Source organism: Mus caroli, unplaced genomic scaffold (genome assembly GCF_978045245.1).
Source record: "Mus caroli unplaced genomic scaffold, Mus_caroli_1 scaffold_2, whole genome shotgun sequence".
Taxonomy (NCBI): Eukaryota; Metazoa; Chordata; class Mammalia; order Rodentia; family Muridae; genus Mus; species Mus caroli.
Window position 1 is genome coordinate 47393666 of NW_028227257.1, and position 21240 is coordinate 47414905.

General features: G+C 43.5%; 1 long non-coding RNA gene across 3 annotated transcripts in view; it reads right to left on the reverse strand.

Moving 5' to 3' along the window:
• LOC110289282 (uncharacterized) overlaps window positions 1–20488 on the reverse strand; it is a 33338-nt gene extending 12850 nt beyond the window's left edge. For all 3 annotated transcript variants that reach the window (XR_015044849.1, XR_002377329.2, XR_002377328.2), the window contains exons 1-4: window positions 20418–20488; window positions 13558–13680; window positions 4690–4800; window positions 2429–2499 (exon numbers count right to left, since the gene is read on the reverse strand). This is a non-coding gene — a long non-coding RNA (uncharacterized LOC110289282). The remainder of the gene's footprint in view (window positions 1–2428; window positions 2500–4689; window positions 4801–13557; window positions 13681–20417) is intronic.
• Window positions 20489–21240: the final 752 nt, after the last annotated feature.

Genomic DNA, 21240 nt, shown 5'->3' on the forward strand with positions numbered 1-21240 from the left:
GGTAAGTTTGTGAGGAGTAACTAACAGCCTTGACAATAGCCTGAGTTGTTTGGGAGGCTCTATGAGGTCCTCTTAGTCAACAACTCAACTACATGTAACCGATTCCTGACACTGGATATTTCACCTGGTGACATAAGATGTCTTGATGGAGCATTGTCTGCCCCATTAATTATACAAAGTACAGTCATCAAATCAATATAGGAGGCTGGGTTTGTAGCTCACTTGGTAAAGTGATACTTAGCATATCTGAGGCCCTGGGTTTGACCCCAGCACCACCAAAAATGAATGTGATGGCACATGCCTCTAGCTTCAGGCCAGCTGCATACCTGGGGCAGCTTCAGTAGAGAGGGAACAAGCATCCCATGTCAGAGCTTCCCCGGAGATAAGCAGCCCCAGGGGACCAGCAGCAATGCTGTCTTTCAGAGAAGAGGAGAATGGTCAACCAGATTTAGGAGAACAGGAAGCTCATATAGAGCTTGGACGCCACCTGTGGGTGGTAGCATGGGCCACTGTTGGTCATTGATCACTCCTCCCCAAACTCAATTTTGTGAGTCGCAGTCATGTTCACAGCAGAGTTTCTGACTGCATCTTATATGAAGTCAAGAGAAACCATCTTTTTTGTGGGAGCCAACATATCTATATGGCAGACATATACTTCACACAAAACAGCTCCAAATGGCCTGGTTGTTTACCGTGGAACAACTGTAGCAAAGGACAAAACAAAAAGAAAGCTCGTGTGGATTTTGAGTCTTTCAAACCAATGAGTACATCACTGCATGTAGCAGATGCCAGAGAGGCTCATGTGACCCAGCTTCCAGGGACAGCTTGTTGGCTTTGTGTAATAGGTGGCAGTGTTGTTCTTTGCCACACTCCAAGGAAACACAAGGCAAGCCAAGCCCTGCATGAATTCTCTGACAGTCTGGAGGTGGAGGAAGCAGGAAGTGAAGTCCAAGTTTCCTATTAGCTCAGCCCTGAACACTAAACAGCAGCGAGCGGGCAAACGCAATCAGTCTGACATGTTTGATTTGAGGTGACCAAGACTTTTAGAATCAGTTGATAGAGTCTATGGTGAGGGAAATGGATTCCCAAGACGCTGTCTACCTTGTTCCCCTTCAACGTTCAGTCACTCAAGAGAAGACATTAAATGGGTGATAATTGTATGAAATCAGCCTGACATGGGCAGGTACTGCCTTGATGTCACAATTGCATCAAGGGTTTAGGAATTGGGGTTTTTTTTTTTGTTGTTGTTGTTTTTGGTTTGTTTGTTTTTTTTTTTTTTAAGAATTATTTATTGGGCTGAAGAGATGGCTCAGCGGTTAAGAGCACTGAGTGCTCTTCCAGAGGTCCTGAGTTCAAGTCCCAGCAACCACATGGTAGCTTATAACCACCTGTAACGGGATCTGATGCACTCTTCTGGTGTGTATGAAGACAGCGACAGTGTACTCACATAAAATAAACAAGTTTTTTTAAAAAAAGATTTATTTATTTTATTTATATGAACACACTGGGAGTTGCTGGAACTTGAACTCAGGACCTCTGGAAGAGCAGTTGGTGCTCTTAACCGCTGAACCAGCTCTCCAGCCCAGGCTTTGGGAATTGTAGCTGTCGGGATTCTAACCACCTATGAAAATCTGGATAATGAGATGTGCTCTTCATTGTCAAGGCACAGAACATGAGAGAATTAATAAGCTCCAGGGAGAGAAAGATAAATCTTACTCCAGCATCCAACCCAAGAACATCACTGTGGTGGGATCCAGGCAGACCCCAGCCTTACAATCTGAACATTTTCAGAACTTAACCCATGAGCGTTAGATACTGAAAAACAAAACTAAGTCAGACCCAACCCTATGGCTTCACTCTGTGCTCTTAACCACTGAGCTATCTCCCCAGCTCCATACAAAACTTTCTTTTTCTTTTTTCTTTTTTCTTTTTCTTTCTTTCTTTTTTTTTTTTTTTCTTTTTTGAGACAGGATCTTACTATGTAGCTCTGGCTATCTTGGAATTCACTACATAGATCAGGCTGGCCTCAAACTCACAGATATCTGTCTGTCTCTTCTTTCAGTTCTGGGATTAAAGGAGTATGCCACCACGCCCAGCCCTGCAAAAATTCTGCTGTTAACATTTTAAAGTCAGTAGAAGTGGGCAACCAGGCTGGATCTGTGGTTAAGAGCACTTGCTGCTCTTGCAGAGAACCCTGATTCAATTCCTAGTGACCATGTGGTGGCTCAATGCCATCAATGATTCCTGTTCCAGGGATCCAATGCCCTCTTCTGATCTCCACAGTCACTAAGCACACACGGGGTACATATACCTAGATGCAGCTCAAACACACAAGAAATAAATCCAATTTTAAAAAAGTTAACAGAAGTGAGGTCGTGTGGGCATGTTTCTTATTTTGATCACATAAAAATTGAGAATTGCCACTTACCTGGCATTCTCTGTTTACACTGTGTAGGAAGAGATACAGTAGATGCTGGAGCCCGCTCTCTCTCTTGGCTTCTGTTTAATGGTGAAAGTGTGAGCTGGTCAGAGGCAATTTCAGCATCCCTCCCTCATGCTCCCCTGACCCTAGACTGTCACTTAAAAAGATGCAGATGCAGGGACTGACTGTGCGGAAGCACAGGGGTCAGGACACCGTTGATTTGCTCTATGCGGGGGCTCATCTGAACTCAGCGTTTGGAAGCCCTTTGTATTGCTAAGTTTGCTAAGAGCCTTTATGGTCTCGACCTACTAGAAACCAATGTAGGTGGATAGGATGGGCCAACCATGCCACTGCTCTGGTTGGGAGAAATAAAACATGCCATTTAAATAGAAGAGAAAGGGGTCTTAATTTTAAAGATTGTTTTATTTTACTTATTGTCAAGTCTATCATGGGTGAGAGGAAGTGATTATGTTTCCTTCTGTTAGATGAATATTTTAGTTTTTTTTTTAAAATAAACTGCAGGAGTTTTCATGGGATGACTGCCATGGCTGTTTCAAAATTGGAACTTACAAGCACCTCTCAGATGAGAGAGTGTGGGGGTGAGGGAGGGAAGGTGGGAAGGGCAGGGGTGGGAACAGATGGGACATGGCTTTCAGCACCTTGTTGGATCCCAAGGCTGGCCTGAAAACCGGAATCTTCTGGCTCACAGATGGGCTGAGTTGGAGCACAAGGCCATGGTGCGCTCAAGGTGGCGACTGTAGTGTTAAGGGAACGCCCAGTGATAGCAACAGGAAAAAGCATATCAAACGGACTGCTTGAAAGACCACTGGTGGCTCCCCTGTGCTGGCCAGGCTGGAGGTGCACAGCTGGTTTTCAAGTCGCTCAGTCTCCAGTTGCTTGATTTCACTGACTGGACTCCGTTGCCTGCAGCTTCATCTGAAGAGCTCCTTGTCCCCAAGTCACAGACATGCCTATCATCATCAATCCCATTTCTTGGAATGAAAGGAATGTGCCTTAAACGGAAAGTTTCTGCTTCTCTCGCTGTACGCATTCTCGAGAGCAAGCCCATACGCCTAGCAGTTCCTTGGGGGTGTTTGCGTTTGTGCTGGTCTGACGTGTCAGGGCAAGACAGAGGGCTGGGATGAAAACGCATGCGAGTGAAGAGGCTTGTTTCCTTGGAGGCCTTTGGGTTTGCAGATCCTTTTGTAGCTTCTGTTTTTATTATGAAAATTCTTATTGTCTATGATGTGCGTGTGCCCAAGCGCAAAGGTCAGAGGACAGTTTTGTGGAGTCGGTTCTCTGCTCCCACCTTTATGTGAGATGAAACCCAGGCTGCCCGGCCTGTGCTGCAGGTGCGTTACACACTGAGCCACTCGTCGGTCCCTATTTATTTCCACCATTTCAGTTTGTGTGTGGGGTCCAATCTTTTCATGTCTTTAATCCATATGTCTCCTTGGTGATGTTGCATGAAATGTTGGTATGACTCCACATGTACTACTATGTATTGCACCTACACATACAGACACATAAATAAGAGATGGTGAAAACTTTAGCTCTGCATTCTTGACATGTCTGCCGAGATCCTCAGCAGTGAGATCTAGGTGTTGTGGTGTGCAGAAATGGAAAAGAGCATCTGTGTGCCCATTAGGGCGAGCGATGATCAAGGGACAGTGAAACTCATGTATTGCTAATGGGAATGTAAATTGGCATGTTTTCGCTCTTAGAATGGCTTTGAACTCATGGTCTTCCTTGTTCTGCCTCCCGAGTGCTGGGATTACAGTAAGGAGCAGGTACTTTATAAAACCTTGGGCAGTTCTCCAGAAGAGTAAATGCAGGATTACATTTTGACTCCAAAATTACAGTCCCAGAGATGCTCAAGAGAAACGCAGACACATATCAGTAGAAACCTTCACACCAGCTGTTCAGAGCAGATTCATTCACGGCAAAACACGCCCATCAGCTGATAAATGACTAAGTTCTCAGACACAGAGACAGCGGAACGTTTTGCGTGGATAAAAACATTTTGCCTAATCCTCAGAGGGTCATGGAGAACAGAGAGTAATGTTAATGGGTACTGTCACGTCATGTCATGTCATGTCATGTCATGAAACGTGTCCTCATCCCCAATCCCCAAAGGAGCAAAGCCCTAAATGGACAAGGTTACAGGCAGGACAAGTTGCCACAATCATGTCATGTATTAACTAGGCCCATTGCTCTTCCAGATGTCCCTTATCTTGAAATTTCCTTGTCACTTTCCAAATACCTACCTCAGCCACAAACATAAGAAAACACAGTATCCCTTGGTCTAGTTAGGTGAATCTGGCTGATCTCAGGTCCTAATTCCATGGCACCGCCATTTCCCTCCTTCACAAGGGACCCTGAAAGAACAGGAGACGCTCACCTCAGCAGGGCTGGGACCTTTACTTCAGACCACATTGACCCAATTCTCATACTTCTTTACAGGGTCTCACCATGTAACCCCAGCTGGCCTGGGACATACTACATGGACCACCCTGGCCTTGAACTCCTAGAAATCTACTTGCTAGGATTAAAGGTGTGTTTTACATATAAAGGATGTTCAAATAAATCTCTTTTTTTCCCAATGAAAGACAATCTACTTGGTCTCTCTCTCTCTCTTTTTTAAGATTTATTTATTTATGTATATGAGTATACTGTAGCTGTACTGATGGTTGTGAGCCTTAATGTGGTTGCTGGGAACAAAGGTTGCCTGCTCTGGTCGGCCCCACTCACTCTGACCTAAAGATTTCTTCATTATTAAATCTAAGTATACTGTAGCTGTCTTCAGACACACCAGAAGAGGGCGTCAGATCTCATTAAGGATGGCTGTGAGACACCATGTGGATTCTGGGATTTGAACTCAGGACCTTCAGAAGAGCAGTCAGTGCTCTTAACCGCTGAGCCATCTCTCCAGCCCCTCGGTCTCTCTCTTGAATTCCATTTTTACCAAAAACCTGACAGGTTTTAATTTGAGTAATGAAAATATTCTAAAATTGGTATTAGAGAGCTATTGCAATGTTGGCTCAATCAACTGAAAATACTAGATTAATGTCTCATTATATAACAGTGAAATGTCCTTCAAGTGTACTTAGTTAAAATAAAAGTACTCTTGGAAAGATGTCACACAAATCACCTTTTTTTCTATTTCCAAAGTTTGGGTAATTAATTGTACTAGGTAGTTATACAGTCTATGGCAATTCTTGCATATGTGCTAAGGGGCATATAGTCACACAATTCTGTCCAAACAATATTCTCCTAATTAGCAAAACCTAAAACCATGTGTTTGTTGAGAGAAAGGAGAATTATATTGTAGTGTAGTGATATCAGTATGATATTATATGTTGTGTCTGGCTGCTCTTCTAGAGGACCAGAATTTGATTCCCAGCACCCACACAGTGGCTCAAAACCATTTGTAACTCCAGTTTCAGAGGATCTATCTCCTGGCCTCCACAGATGACACTGCAGGCCTGGGGTGCACAGACATATTCAAGACACAGCAGCTATACACATAAACATAATTTAAAAAAATCTTATGTTGATGAAAATGAATAAACTTGCATATAATTTGTTCTTAGCTAGGTTATATGACTTCCTATGCCCCATGTGATTTGTGGACATGACAGAGAAGGAGAAGGAGGAAGAAGAGGAAGAAGAGAAGGAGGAGGAGGAACAGCTAAATATAATTGCATGCTAGGTCTAATACCTCTTTACATCTCCTTTTGCTACTCAAAAACTACATATTTGGTATCCATGGATACAGAGATATCAGAGGCTGTTGGAACAGACTCTTGTGGAGTCTGGATTCTGGGCACAAGGGTATCCCATCCCCACTAGCCTTCACTCACACTGTGAAATGAACAAATTCTTACTTCACAGCCCTGTGAGTCTTGAGATACTTCAGTGTGTCTCATTAAGCAAAGACATGCTAAGTCATCCACAGAGAACTTTCAAAGATGTGCAGAAGTGGTCAATGAATTCTCTCTCTCAGTATATCTCAGTGAATTCTCTCAGTATATCTCAGTGAATTCTCTCAGTATATCTCAGTGAATTCTCTCAGTATATCTCAGTGAATTCTCTCAGTATATCTCAGTGAATTCTCTCAGTATATCTCAATGAATTCTCTCAGTATATCTCAGTGAATTCTCTCAGTATATCTCAGTGAATTCTCTCAGTATATCTCAATGAATTCTCTCAGTATATCTCAATGAATTCTCTCAGTATATCTCAATGAATTCTCTCAGTATATCTCAATGAATTCTCTCAGTATATCTCAATGAATTCTCTCAGTATATCTCAATGAATTCTCTCAGTATATCTCAGTGTGTAGTAGGACATAAAGAAAAGCAAATGACTCGCCAGCACTAACTTCAGGGTAATGGTCGCCTAGGTGTGAAGAAGGAACACAAGACCCTGGAGACTAATGACAGCACTTCATTCCCTAAGCCAGTGTGTGAGCACACTGTTCATTATTTTTCTGGCACTCGCTCTAACTTTTGTGCTATCCTAGCGTGTGGTTTTCTGCAAAGGCTTACATGGTAAAGGCTAGAAAATAGTAGGTGTGGTAGAATATAAAAACATATATATGTATACACATACACACACATATAGATGTGTATATATATATATGTGTGTATATATATTTATACATTGTCTTTTTAGTAGTGCTTTGGGAATTTTGTAGGTTTTGATTATATTCACTCTGACTTTTCTTAGCTCCACCATCTTCCTTAATTACCCAGATTTATGCCCTTCCCCATCCCAAACCCTTCAAGACCAATTTCTGCTGCTCCAAATATCCCTGAATCTGTGGTCTTCCACTGGACAGTGGTTGACTTACCAAGTGTTACACTCTAGAAAAACCTAACTTTTTTACCAGCTAATTGTCAATCTGTTCACAGCTAGGGAGGGGACTGTGTGCCTAGCTCCCCACTCCCCACTGGCTCTAGACTGACTTGGGTTTGCACAGGTCTTGTGTGTTATCATTAACTATTGAGTTCATAGTGAAGCTGCCCTGCTTCCACTTTCCAGATATTTTCTTGTTGTCCTGGGCAGCCTCTGGATGTTACATTGTTTCCACTCCTCTTCTACAATGATCCTGAGCTCCCTTTAGGGCTGAGCATTCTGCAGTGCGTTCTCCTCTGCACTTTGGCCAAATGCTGGTCTCTGTGTTAATAAAACCACCCACTGCAAAGACAAGCCTCTCAAATTAGGGTTGAGAGATGAATTGATCCTCTGTCAGATTTACAGCTGGGAAAATAAACTTCCCCATTTTGAGGCTGCCTCATGTTCTCAGCTGTACAGAAGTTTTTAGTTTCATAAGGTTCCATTTATTAATTGTTGGTCTTAATGCCTGGTCCACTGGGGTCCCTTTCGGGAAGTCCGCTGACGAGTTCAAGCATAGTCTTCTTTTTCCTCTATCAGAGTCGGGGCATCAGGGCTTCTGTCAACACATTCAAGGTCGAACCTTGTACAGGGTCAGAGATGAGTATTGTTTTATTCTTCTATGAGTAGCTGCTCAGGTCGACTAGCATCGTCTGTTCAAGGTGCTGTCATTTCTCCAAAGTGTACTGTTAGCTTACAGTCAACACTCAGGTGGCTGTAGGAGTGTGGGTTTGTCTGTGGATCCTCCATTCTAGCACCTTAATCAATGTGTCTATTTTTATGTCACTACTATGGTGTTTTCATTATGATAGCTCTGCTGTTGTCTTTGCTAGGGTTTTACTGCTGTGAACAGACACCATGACCAAGGCAACTCTTATAAGGACAACATATAGTTGGGGCTGGCTTACAGGTTCCAGAGGTTCAGTCCATTATCATTAAGGCAGGAGCACGGCAGTATCTGGGCAGGCATGGTGTAGGAGTTGCTGAGAGTTCTATATCTTCATCTGAAGGCTGCTAGCAGAATATTGGCTTCCAGGCAGCCAGGATGAGGGTCTTATTTCTCACACCCACGTGACACACCTACTCCAACAGGGCCACATCTTCTAATTGGGCCACTCCCTGGGTCAAACATATACAAACCATCACAGAGGTATAACTCGAAATCTAGACAATGATATTTTTCTCGTTTTGTTGTTTGGGATTGCTTTTTCTATGCTGGGTCTTTTGTATTTCCATATTGCTGTAGTTTGAAAGAAAATGGTCCCCATAGGCCATAGAAAGTGGAACTATTAGGAGCTGTGGCCTTGTTGGAGGAGCTGTGACCTTGTTGGAGAAAGCATGTCACTGGGGATGGGCTTTGAGGTTTCAGATGCTCAAGCCAGGCAAAGTGTCGCTCTCTCTCTTCCTGCTGCCTGCAGATCTAGATGTAGAACTCTCAGCTAATTTCTTCAGCACTATGTCTGCCTATGTGCCACCATGTTTCCCATCCTGATAATGGGCTAGCCCTCTGAACTATAAGCCAGCCCCATTTAATGTTTTCCTTATAAGAGTTGCCAAGGTCATGGTGTCTCTTCATAGCAAGAGAAACCCAAACTAAGACAAAGTTTAAGGTGTCCCCCCTACCCAACTTCTGTGAAAGGATTGAGTTGGAATGTTGATGGGGATTGCATTGAATCTGTAAATTGCTTTTGGTAGGATACTCATTCTCATGATATTAATCTTGCCAATCTATGAGTATGGTATCTTTCTATCTTATGGTATCTTTTAAGTTCTTTTTTCAGTATCTTAAAGTTTTTATGGTATAAGTCTTTGAATTCTCTGATTATATCTATTCCAAAATGCTTTTACTTATATATATACATATTTTAAGATTTACTTTATGGCTGGGTGGTAATGGCAGCACACATGCCTTCAATCCCAGAACTTAGGAGGTAGAGGCAGGCAGATCTCTGTGAGCTCAAGGCCTACCTGGTCTACAAAGCTACTTCTAGGACAGCCATTGCTACGCAAAGAAACCCTGTCTCAAAAAAGAAAAAAAAAGATTTATTTTATGTATATTGAGTGTTTTGCCTGCATATTTGTATATCTATTATATTGAACCTGGTGCCTGTGTAAGTCAAAAGAAGACACCAGAGTCCCTTGTACCAGTGCAAGTCAGAGGGTTGGACCAGGACCAGCAAGAATGCCAGGAGTTCTCTGCTGTGCCTCTCTCAACGAAGAGAAGATCAGTGAAGTGAGCTATGCAAGTGCCCCATCACTGTCCACTGAGTCCCATTTATTCTCTCTCCAAACATCACATGTCCTCTCACAGGTCATGCCTCAGCAAAACATCACATGAGTCTACTTCAGCAAAACATCATGTGAGTCTGCATCACATGGCACAGCCTGAAATGTCCACTTCAAATCTATTATTCTGTGTCTCTTTATTGGTGGTTGAGACCATCAACATTAAGAGTTACTGGGGCTGGACAGATGGTTAAGTGGTTAAGAACCGTGGACAAATGTCTGAGTCCCAGCATCCACACTACGGCTCACAATTGTCTGCATAACCAGTTCTAGGGCACCTGGTGTCTTCTTCTGGCATTCATGGGTACAGCATGTATGTGATACATCATTACAAGCAAAATACCCACGTGCAAAAAGTTATTATTAAACAGTGTGTATGAATTTCTGACATTTTGTTGCTTTATGGAACCGTGTTAAACATCTTTTTATTCAGTGTTCTGGAATTGTTTGTTACTTGTATATATCGGGGTGAGTTTAACCTTTTTTTTTTTTTTTTTTTTAGATCTAAGTATTCTTTTCAGTATCTTTTGTAGAACTGGCTTGTCAAAAATTTCTTAGATTTGTTTTGAACAGAGAAAACATTTTCCTTTTTCCTTCAAGTATGACTGTCGGTTTTACTGGGTATAGTAGCCTGACAGGCATTTGTAGTCTTTTATAATTTATGGATTGTTGCTTCAATCTTTTCTGGCTTTCGTGGTCTCCACTGAAACATCTGCTGCGATTCAAACCGACCTACATTTATTTACCTGTGATCTGATCTTTCTCGCTGCTTTCAATAGCCTTCATTCTGTACATTTAGTGTTTTTTATTGTGTTTTTTTTTTCCTCATCCTATTTGGTGTTTGTATACCTCTTGGATCATGATGGGCATCTCTTTCCTCAGATTAGAGAAGTTTCTTCTATAATTTTTAATACTGAAAATATGTTCTCTGCCCTGACCTGGGTCCTCCCCACTTTGACACCTATTATTCATAGGTTTTGTCTTTTATACTTAGGGTCCCAGAGTTCCTGCATGCTCTGTTCTTGGTTTTTTTGGATTTGCCATTTTGACCAGGGTATCCAATTCTTCCACCTGTCTTCAAGACCCGATGTTCACTTTTCTGTTCTATCCAATCTACTGGTCAGAATTTACTCTGAACATTGTATCTGAATTCCTGGACTTTTCAAGTTTTCACTGTGTCTTTTTTCTTCCATCTATAGAACACATGAATTTGTGTGTCATCTGTCTTGGTGAGGGTTTTTTGGTAAAGATTTATTTATTTATTTATTTATTTATTTATGCGTATGAGTACACTGTAGCTGTACAGATGGCTGTGAGCCTTCATGTGGTTGTTGGGAGTTGAATTTAGGACCTCTGCTTGCTCCAGTCAATCTCACTCACTCTGTTGGCACCACTCACTTAGTCCCACTTGTTCCAACCCAAAGGTTTATTTATTATTATATATAAATACACTGTACTTGTCTCCAGATGCACCAGAAGAGGGCATCAGATCTCATTATGGGTTGTTGCTGGAATTTGAACTCAGGACCTTTGGAAGAGCAGTCAGTGTTCTTATCCCCTAAGCCATCTCACCAGCCCTTGATTAGGGTTTCTATTGCTGTGACAAAACACCATGACCAAAAGCAAATCGAGGAGGAAAGGATTAATTGGGCTTACACGTCCACATTATAGTCTACCACTGAAAGAATCCAGAACAGGAACTCAAACAGGAAAAGAACATGGAGGTAGGAGCTGTTGAGAGGCCAAGCGGGTGGGGTGGGGTGCTGATTTCTGGCTTGCTCCCCTTGGCTTACTCAGCCTGCTTTCTTATAGAACCCAAGACCACCAACCCAAGTATGGCACCATGCACAATGGGCTGGGGCCTCCCCTAGTGATCACTAATTAAGAAAATGCCTTATAGCCAGATCTTATCGGTACATTTTCTCAATTGAGGTTCCTTTGTCTCTGATGACTCTAGCTTGTGTCAAGTTGACATAACACCAGCCAGTACACCATCCTCATGCAGTCTTCTCTGCATGGTTCCAACTTTAGTATATGTGCTTCTGATTCTGAGGCAAGCATACATTTTGGATTTTTTGAGAGATTCTCTTTATTAAATTTTGATTTTATATCTTGTATTTTTCCATTCATTCATTCAACCATACTTTTGTATCTTCATTCTAGCATCCTCTTTGAGTTCTTTTATTGTTGCTATTTTGAAATCATTGTCTTGTACATCATCTTTTCTCAGCAGGGGCCATTACTATGAGAGTACTAATTTTTTTTTAACCAAAACTGATTTATTTATGTTAGTATGTTGCAATAGGGCCTGAGCAACCGGAGCTCGGTCATTGGCATTTTTTTTATATGGCATCTTGCCTCCCATTTGTTGAGCGAAACCCTTTCCTGCTATCTTACTTTGTCAGGTGGTTGACCTGGGGCTTAGGGTTTACGTCAGGCAATTCAGCGTTGATGTTCAAATGGAGTTCTAGGAGTAGTCTTGGCTCAGTTCAAACTGATTGTTTTCTAACCCCAGGAGCAGCCGTTCCATAGAGCTTTAGGGTTCTTATACTCAGTCGCAGGTGTCTGGGGAGGTGCTTAGGACTTCTCCTCATGCTAGTGAGTGCTGGTGGAATTTTCCGTAAGAACATGGGATGTCCTACATAAAGAGGAGAGTGGGGTGAGGTGTAAGGCAGGCATGGAACACAAGCTGCTCAAGGCCAGTGACAGAGGTAGATGGAGCTGGCGGTGGCGCACCAGCTGGGCATGAGAACAGGTGTGCTCTGGTGGGTGTGTGTGGGGCTGAGGTGAGAGTTGGGCCTCCCTGCCTCTATGCAGAAAGAACTACAGAAGGCAGGCAGGGCTCAAGTCTTTGGCAGGTTATTTTTAGCTTTTGTGCATGTATAGTACCGTGTTTAGTGTATTTTACCCTCAGAATCCATGATCACTCTCTTTTTCTCACCCCCACTTCTTATTAATCCCCTTAGCCCTCTAAACAGTTTTTGTTTTTTAAATATTTATTGTATTTCTATTATGTGTATGTCTGCATGTGAGTGTATCTGTATACTTTTTTTAAAGAATTATTTTATGGATATAAGTACACTGTAGTTGTCTTCAGACACACCAGAAGAGGACATCAGATCCCATTACAGATGATTGTGAACCACCATGTGTCTGCTTGGAATTGAACTCAGGACCTTTGAAAGAGCAGTCAGTGTTCTTAACCACTGAGTCATCTCTCCAGCCTGGGCCTGTATAAGTTAATGTGCTAATTACTGAGCTATCTCTCCAGCCTGTGCCTGTATAAGCTAACATGCTAACCACTGAGCAATCTCTCAAGCCCGTGCCTGTATAAGTTAATGTGCACCAAATGTATGGGTGCATGTCTGTGGAGGCCAGAGAGCACTGGATCCCCTGGAACGAGTTATAGATGCTTTCGAGCCTCCTGATGTGGGGGCTGAGGACTGAACCCAGGTCCTCTGTAGAAACAGTGTGCTTTCTAAACAGCTGAGCATCAATCATACTCTTTCCAAGATAGTTTTGTGTCTACTTTCTTGTCATGTTACACATGATTATATATCATGTGTTCTAGATCTAGGAACCATAACACACTGACTTTCTGAATAGGCATGACTCGCTTGTTCTTATTATCTCCAGTTACGTCCATCTTCCAGCAGATGGCATGACTTCATTCTTTATGGCTGCTGAAATGTATTCTATTGTGCATACATACCACATGTGCCTATCTGTATTCGTCAGGCTTCTCTAGAGAAACCAAACTTATAGACTCAATCTCTCCCTCCCTCCCTCCCTCCCTCCCTCCCTCCCTCCCTCCCTCCCTCCCTCCCTCCCTCCCTCCCTTCCTCCCTCCCTCCCTCCCTTCCTCCCTCCCTCCTTCCTCTCTCCCTCCCTCTCCCTCCCTCCCTCTCCCCTCCATACCTACATATATGGAATTTATTAGACTGACTTACACGCTGTGATTCAGCTAGTAGCTAGTCCAACAATGGCAGGCTATGAACATGAACAGAAAGTCCAAGAATCCGGAAGTTGTTCAGTCCACAAAGCTGGATGTCTCAGCTGGTCTTCAGTATAAGCTGGAATCCCAAGGAAGAAGGCTTTAATACCAGTGAGTAAATGGACTTGCTAGCAAGGTGAGGGAGCAAACAGGCAAAGAGCAAAAGCTTCCTGCTTCCATGTCCTTATGTATTCTTCCATAAGAGGGTGTGGCCTAGGTTAAAGGTGTGTCTTCCTCCCTCAAGACCCAGATTAAAGATGAGTCCTCCTATCTTAAAGGCCTGGACTGAAAGTGAATTCACCCACTTCAAAACAAACAAACAAACAGTCTCACAAAGGTGCCCTCCATTTCTGGATTGTAGTTCATGCCAGATGCAATCAAATGATAACTAAGAATGGTCATCACACTATATCTCTGTTGATGGACACCTATGTTGGTTGTATAGCTTAGCTATTATGAATAGTGCTGCAGTAAACTTGATGCACTGTGATGCGTTGTCCTTTAGCTGAATAACCAGAAGTGGTGCATAGTCACATGGTGTATTGGTCAATGTTCTCTAGAGAAACAGAACTTATAGAATAAATCAACCTACCTGTCTGTCTGTCTGTGTATGTATGTATATATGTATGTATGTATGCATGCATGCATGTATGTATGTATGATCAATCAATCAAACAATCAATCAATCAAGGGGAGTTATTAGGATGGCTTATGGACTGTGGTCTAGCTAATACAATAATGGCTACCTTCTAACCGAAGGTCCAAGAATCCAGTAATTGTTCAGTTCACGAAGCTAGATGTCTCAGTTGGTCTTCAGTATACACTGCAATCCCTAAAGAAGTAGGGTGTAATGCCACTGAAGGAATGGACTTGCTAGTGAGAGTGAGAGCAAGCAGGCAAAGAGCAAGCAAGCTTTCTTCTTCTGTGTCCTTTATTTAGGCTGGCACAGAAGGTGTGGCCCAGATTAAAGGTAGGTTTTACCACCTCAAAAGAATTGGATTAAATGTTTATTGTCCCACCTCAAAGATCTAGATTAGATATAGTTGAAGTGGGTCTTCACACTTCAATTGATTTAACTAAGGACAAATTTCCTCACAGGTGTACCCAGTTGTTTGGGTTTTAATTAATCCAGATGTAGGAAAATTGACAACCAAGAATAGGCATCACAAGTCCATTCACTGCCAAGCTGACCCACAATCACATCTCCCTAGGTTATGCTTCTTTCTAAATAAAAACAACAACCAGGTCATAGTTATGTCTAACATGATACAACTATCCCTCACACAAGCACAAACACATTATAAATTTAGACTAGATGACAATTCCCCTTGAGAGACATTCTTTTAGTATCTCAAACTTAAATAGGATAATTACTGATATTCTCTTAATTGATGTAACATTACATAATAAAGAAATCAAGGTATAAAGATATAAATATCTGTACAAGCCCATTCTTAACAAAATATAGCAAACACTCATTTCTGTAGCTGGTCACATGGCCTTAGCTTTTGATACTACCCATTTGGTATTTCCTCCATCCCCAGCAAGCACCTCAGCAGGTCTTGGCTCTTTTCCTGGAGAAGTGACCCACACCTTCTCCGTGGTCTAAATGGTCTGTGCCCTTCATCATCCTGCCTGAATTAGGCTGATGCAGTTTCCCATTGACTTTAATCACAAGACATGGTATCACCATCAAGAAATGCCCTAAAGCAGCAGTTCTCAACCCTCCTAATGCTTCAATCCTTGAATACAGTTCCTTGTGTTATGGTGACCCCAACCATAAAATAATTTTTATTGCTACTACATAGCAGTAATTTTGCTATTGTTATGAACCATAATGTAAATATGTGTGTCTTCTGACGGTCTTAGGTGATTCCTGTGAAAGGGTCCTTTGGTTCCCCAGAAGGGGGTGTGACCCACACTGTTTGAGAAACTGCACTCCAGACTTAATCTTTCTTACTTAGATTATGAAGAAGGAATACAATGTCCTCTTGGTAGTGTGGTTCAATCACTCCTCCTAACACTGTTATTCCTGTCTTAGCCTGTTAGCTTAAAGGTTACTATAAGCCCAAAGTGACCACGGGGAAGTCTGAGCTTCCAGTTCAATGGAACTGGGATGTTGTATCTCCTGCAAAGAACACAGCCCTCTTTGGAACCAAAACTTCTAGGCCATCAGAACTTAAGACCATGGGAACGGGAAGCAAAAATGTTCCTAGTGGGTCTCTAGAGGTGATAGTAAGTGGAGCTATTCCCTTCTCCACTCCTTGATTACTAGTCCTGTGGATCCTGGCTATGAGAGAAACTGTACCATGTATCGGACATGGATTCAAAGCATATACCTCCTTCTAAAGAACCCTGCTCAGCTCTCCATGTTGCGGCCTCCTAATTGGTGCTGGAACAGTGTCTTCAAAAGGCTGTTCTGTCTTTCTATCATGAAAGCTACTTCAAGATAGTATAAGACCCGTGGATTCCATGATCTTGGGTCCACTATCACACTTCTCTGGCTGTGATATGAGTTTCTTGGAAAGAAGCAATATGTATGGAATACCATGAGATATTCTATAAGTCCATGTACTTAATTCTGTTCTGGCGGAAGCATTACATGTAGGAAAGGCAAACCCATAATCAGAATAAGTATCTACTCCAGTAAGATCAATGTGTAGCCCTTTCTACAAAAGAAGTGCACCAATGTAGTCAACCTGACTCCAGGTCAACTGGTTGGTCACCCTAATGGAACGGTGCTATCTATATCTGGGTCTCAGTGTTGGTCTCTGCTGTTGGCAGATCTGGAACTTGGCAGCAACTGTAGCCAGGTCAGCCTTGGTGAGTGGCAATCCATGTTATTGATCCCATGCTCTGCCACCATTGCCACTTTGTTCATGGGCCTACTGGGACGGCTGAATGGATGGCAGGAGTGGGTGGGAAAGAGGCTTACTGTCAATAGAATGGTTTGTCCAATCTACTCTATTAGTAAACTCCCTGTCTTAGTCAGGGTTTCTATTCCTGCACAAACATCATGACCAAGAAGCAAGTTGGGGAGGAAAGGGTTTGTTTGGCTTACACTTCCACGCTGCTATTCATCACCAAAGGAAGTCAGGACTGGAACTCAAGCAGGTCAGGGAGTAGGAGCTGATGCAGAGATCATGGAGGGATGTTCTTTACTGGCTTGCCTCCCCTGGCTTGCTCAGCCTACTCTCTTATAGAACCCAAGACTACCAGCCCAGGGATGGTCCCACCCACAAGGGGCCTTTCCCCCTTGATCACTAATTGAGAAAATGCCTTACAGTTGGATCTCACTGAGGCATTTCCTCAACTGAAGCTCCTTTCTCTGTGATAACTCCAGCTGTGTCAAGTTGACACAAAAATAGCCAGTACACTCCCCCACAGCTGAAGTCACTTTTTGATAAGCTTTTACAAGAGACACAAGTACCTTCACATCCTTTGCCCGTTTGGAGAGATCTAGCCACATACTTCTTTCACAGAAGTCTCACCAATTTTCCAGTCCTATTCTTCCCGAGTCTCTGACCATCCAGCCAATCCATTGGCTACAGCTCACGAATCAGTGAGCAATCACACATCTAGCCGTTTCTCCTTCCAAACAAAATGTATGACCATGTGTACTGTCCGAAGTTCTGCCCACTGTGAAGATTTCCCTTCACCTGGCTTTCAGGGTTGTGAGGCTACAGCTGTCTACCTCTGCATGGTACTTGCATAATGTGCAGAACCATCAGTAAACCAGGCCCTGGTCTTCTCTTCCTCAGTTAATCCATTATAGGGAACACCCCACAAGGCTATACACACTAACCTCCATGGTTGTTGATCTATTTTACATTGCCATCTGAAGTGCAAATATCTTTTCCCTTGGCCACATCCTTACCAATTGGTTATTGATTCTTTTTTCTTTTCTCTTTTCTTCCTTCCTTCCTTTCTCTCTTTTTCTTTTTTTTTCTTTTTCCTTTTCTTTTTCTTTTCCTTTTTCTTTCTTTTCTTTTCTTTTCTTTTTTCTTCTTGATACAGGGTCTCTCTACATGGTCCTGGCTGTTCTGGAACTCACTGTGTAGACCAGGCTGGCCTCAAACTCAGAGATGCACCACCACTCCTGAATGTTATTACTTTCTTAATGACAGCCATTCTGAGGGAGTGAGATGGACTCTCAGTGTGACTTTGGCTTGCATTTCACTGATGGGCATGTGGTGGGCAGCTTTCATAGTTACTGACCATTTGGGTCTCATGCTTTAGGAGCCGTTCCTTCCAGTAGCCCATTTACTGAGTTGATTTCTTTAGTTTTTTAATTCTTTGCTTAGTCTGGATACTTTCCATCAGATGTGTAACTAACAGAGAATTTATCCCATTCTGCGGACTGTCTCTTAGCTTACTCATTTCCTTTGCTGTAGACAAGCTTTTGAATTTCATATGATCCCATTTATCAGCTTTTGGTCTAATTTCCTGAGTGACAGGCATCCTGGTGATGAAGTCCTAGCTTGTGCTTCCATCTTACAGGGTTTTCTCCATTTTTTTCTTTTGATGGTGTCAGAGGTTCAGGTCTGTGATCCAGTTGGATTTGATTTCTGAGCAGGACAAGCTTTTGAGATCTAGTTCCATTCTTCTACACATGATGTCCTATTTCCCCAGTGTGCTTTCTAAAGAGGCCGTCTTCCCAAGATGTATTTTCTGCCTCTTTGTCAAAACTCAGGTTACTATGGCTACACAGGTTTACATCTGGCTCCGTTACTCTATTCTTCTGCTCTCCATGCCAGTGTCTGTGCCGGCGCCATGCTGCTTTTGCTACTATGGCTTTGTAGTACAGATCGAAAGCAGAAATGGTGGTACCTCAAACATTAGTTTCCCTCAGGGTCGCTTTATCTGGAGTCTTTGGTGCTTCTGTGTAGTTTGTTGTTGTTTGTTTGTTTGTTTTTGAGGTGTTTGGGCCTGGCAAAGAGGCTTTATTGGAGAACATAGGAGTTAGCATCAAGGCCCTTCTGCTAAAGATTGGAACAGTATTAACAATGCTTTAGGGTTGTTCTGCATCTGTTGCTTAGCACACAGCCTATATCATCAGGGCAATGGATGACCTTCTGGCTGGTCACCTCAAGGGTGTGTGGCCCCTGGGCACAGACAGAGAGATGCATGTTAGGCACAGACCCATAGATATCTCTGGCAGATACCAGAAGACAGGGGAGGAGCATTCATGTCCTTGCCTCCTGCCATGCCACTCTCCATATGACATTTAGGATTCTTTCTTTTCTAGTTCTGTTGAGGTTTGATTGACAGTGACTGTGTCTGTAGATTGCTTTTGGCAAGGCAGACATTTTCACAGCGTCCTTTCTTCTAATCCATGGTATGGGGTTTTTTCTACCATCGAGTGTCTTCCATCTTTCTCTTGAGTATTTATAGGGTCTTTTACTTCCTTGACTACACTTTTATCCCAAGTGGGTTTTGTTTGGCTGGTTGATTTGCTTTGGTTTTGATTGGTTGAGATTGTGAATTGAACTTTTTCCTTGAGTTCTTTCTCAGCATGTTTGTCCTGGGTATCTGAAAGGTCTGCTGAGTTTGGGGACATTAATGGATTGTGGGGTAGCAGAGTTTCCCCGAGTCTGGGTGCCATCCCCAGAGCCTCTCTACCCAGATAGATGAGGAGCCTATTTCTGCCTTTCCTTTTGAGACCAAAGTCCTGACTCTCTGTGGATTTGGATCTCAGTCCTCATCTCTGCTAGGCTGAGAGGTACAAGGGAGGGACAGGTGTCCTGACCATTGTCCCCAGGGAACATATCAGTCCCCAAAAGAGGACTGCTGAGGGCAACCATCTCAGAGGAAGGAAGAACCTGGCTGCTGCAAGTGGTGACAACACAGAGATGCCACAGATGGGGACAGTGACACTGTGAGATGTGCAGCAGGTAGGAGTTCCTTCTATGTCCTGGGCAGTGTTTCCAGTTTATATGCAAATGTCTGCAGCCCTCTGACACAGATGGGCTGTGAGCCCCATTTCCACATGGGACCCCCTCTTCCTGCTCTCACATCTCATGTCCTAGCCTCATACACATTCTTAGAATCTGCACTTTAAACAATTTTGATTCTCAGAGTCCCCTTCTAACTACCCAGCTCCCAAGAGTTCACTCTGACATGGAGGGGGCCCAAGTGGATCCCAGAGCACTCCTTCACAGAAGGCTTCCTGAAGGCTTGCCTGCGATACCCTCTTTCCTGTTGCACAGGGAAGACTACAGTGGGTCTGTAGTCTTGTGTCTCTGTAGCTGCCTGTGTCTGACTATATCTCTATGGGTGTGTGTGCCTTTAAGATTGAACTTGAGCTCAGCACCAGTTGTCTCTCCTTTGAGGCCATGATGCAAAGGGGGAAAACTCTGCTAGTTGGCGATAGATGCTGAGCTATAGCATAAGCCCCTGATGGTTCATGTCTCCTTTTTCAGAGGGACCAGGGTCCTCTGCTCTCTGACCGATCAGATCCCAGTACCTCCCCATCCATGTGCTTTGATCTCCTCTACCCACTTCCTCCCCATCACAGCTTGCCTCTAACCACTCAAAATGAAAAAAAATGGGGAGGGAGGCAGGCTGCACAGAAACATCCATCCCTGGGACATGGCTGGAACCAGAAGAAGCTGGCATGCTGCAACTTTAGTGTGGTGTGTCACTCTTACCAGGCACAGTGGCTTCCTATCCAGGGGAGTCCCTCTACTAGAAGCTGTTTCATCCCCCAAGGTGCTGGGCACACCCACATGGTGTGTGTGCCTGGATGGCTTGAGCCTGTTGACCACTGGTCACCTTCCTGACTTCCATCTTTCCACCAACATTCCCCTGACTCACTAGTGCACCTCAGTCTGGAGTCCAGACTGACTCAAGAAGGGCCATCTTGTCCAGATTCGCAAGACAGTCTGGTTGGGGCTCTGACAGTTTAACTGATTCTGTTTCCAGGGAACCAACTGCTGGATGATTCTGATTGGCTCACCAGCTTGCCTGTCTGAAAGGCCTCTAAAGGCTGCAGCAGGAAGAGAAGGGATAGGAAGCTATGTGGTACATGCCTGATAGACTTGTCTCTGGACTTAGAGACCACGCAGCTCTTCTCTGCAAGATCCTGCCATATTCAAAGTCAGGGCCATCTCTAGAAGCTTCCTCATGTGGAACACCACATAAGCTACCACGTTCCACCTCTGTGTAAGCCACACACCAGGGATTACCTAGTCCTCAAAAATGACCAACTGAAGAGTTTTAAATATTGGGTATTACTCTTTGAGGATATGTTTTAGAAACTCGGGAATATGCTGGAATCTCATCGAACCTCATTACATTCATGCTCCAGGAACTCAAGGTGGCTTGAAGGCACATCAGGCAAGGGAAGGCATGGATGACCTGGAAATGTGACTGTCAGGAAGGACGGGATCCAGGTGGTGCTCTGAGCTTCAGATGGAGTTTAGTCACCTTCTCTAAGCATTTATCCCACCACAGTAGCTGCTGTTAGCAACAGGCCTTCCTTGACATGCATCTGAGACCTCCCAATAAGGCAATGACTGCATCTCAGCTCATGGCCCCACAGGCTGGCATGCTGTGAAGGGCAGGAGAGGGCTGTGTCCCATGGGCATGTGGGGAAGAGGAACCTTTGCTTGCTTCCCTGAAGGACATGGTATATACT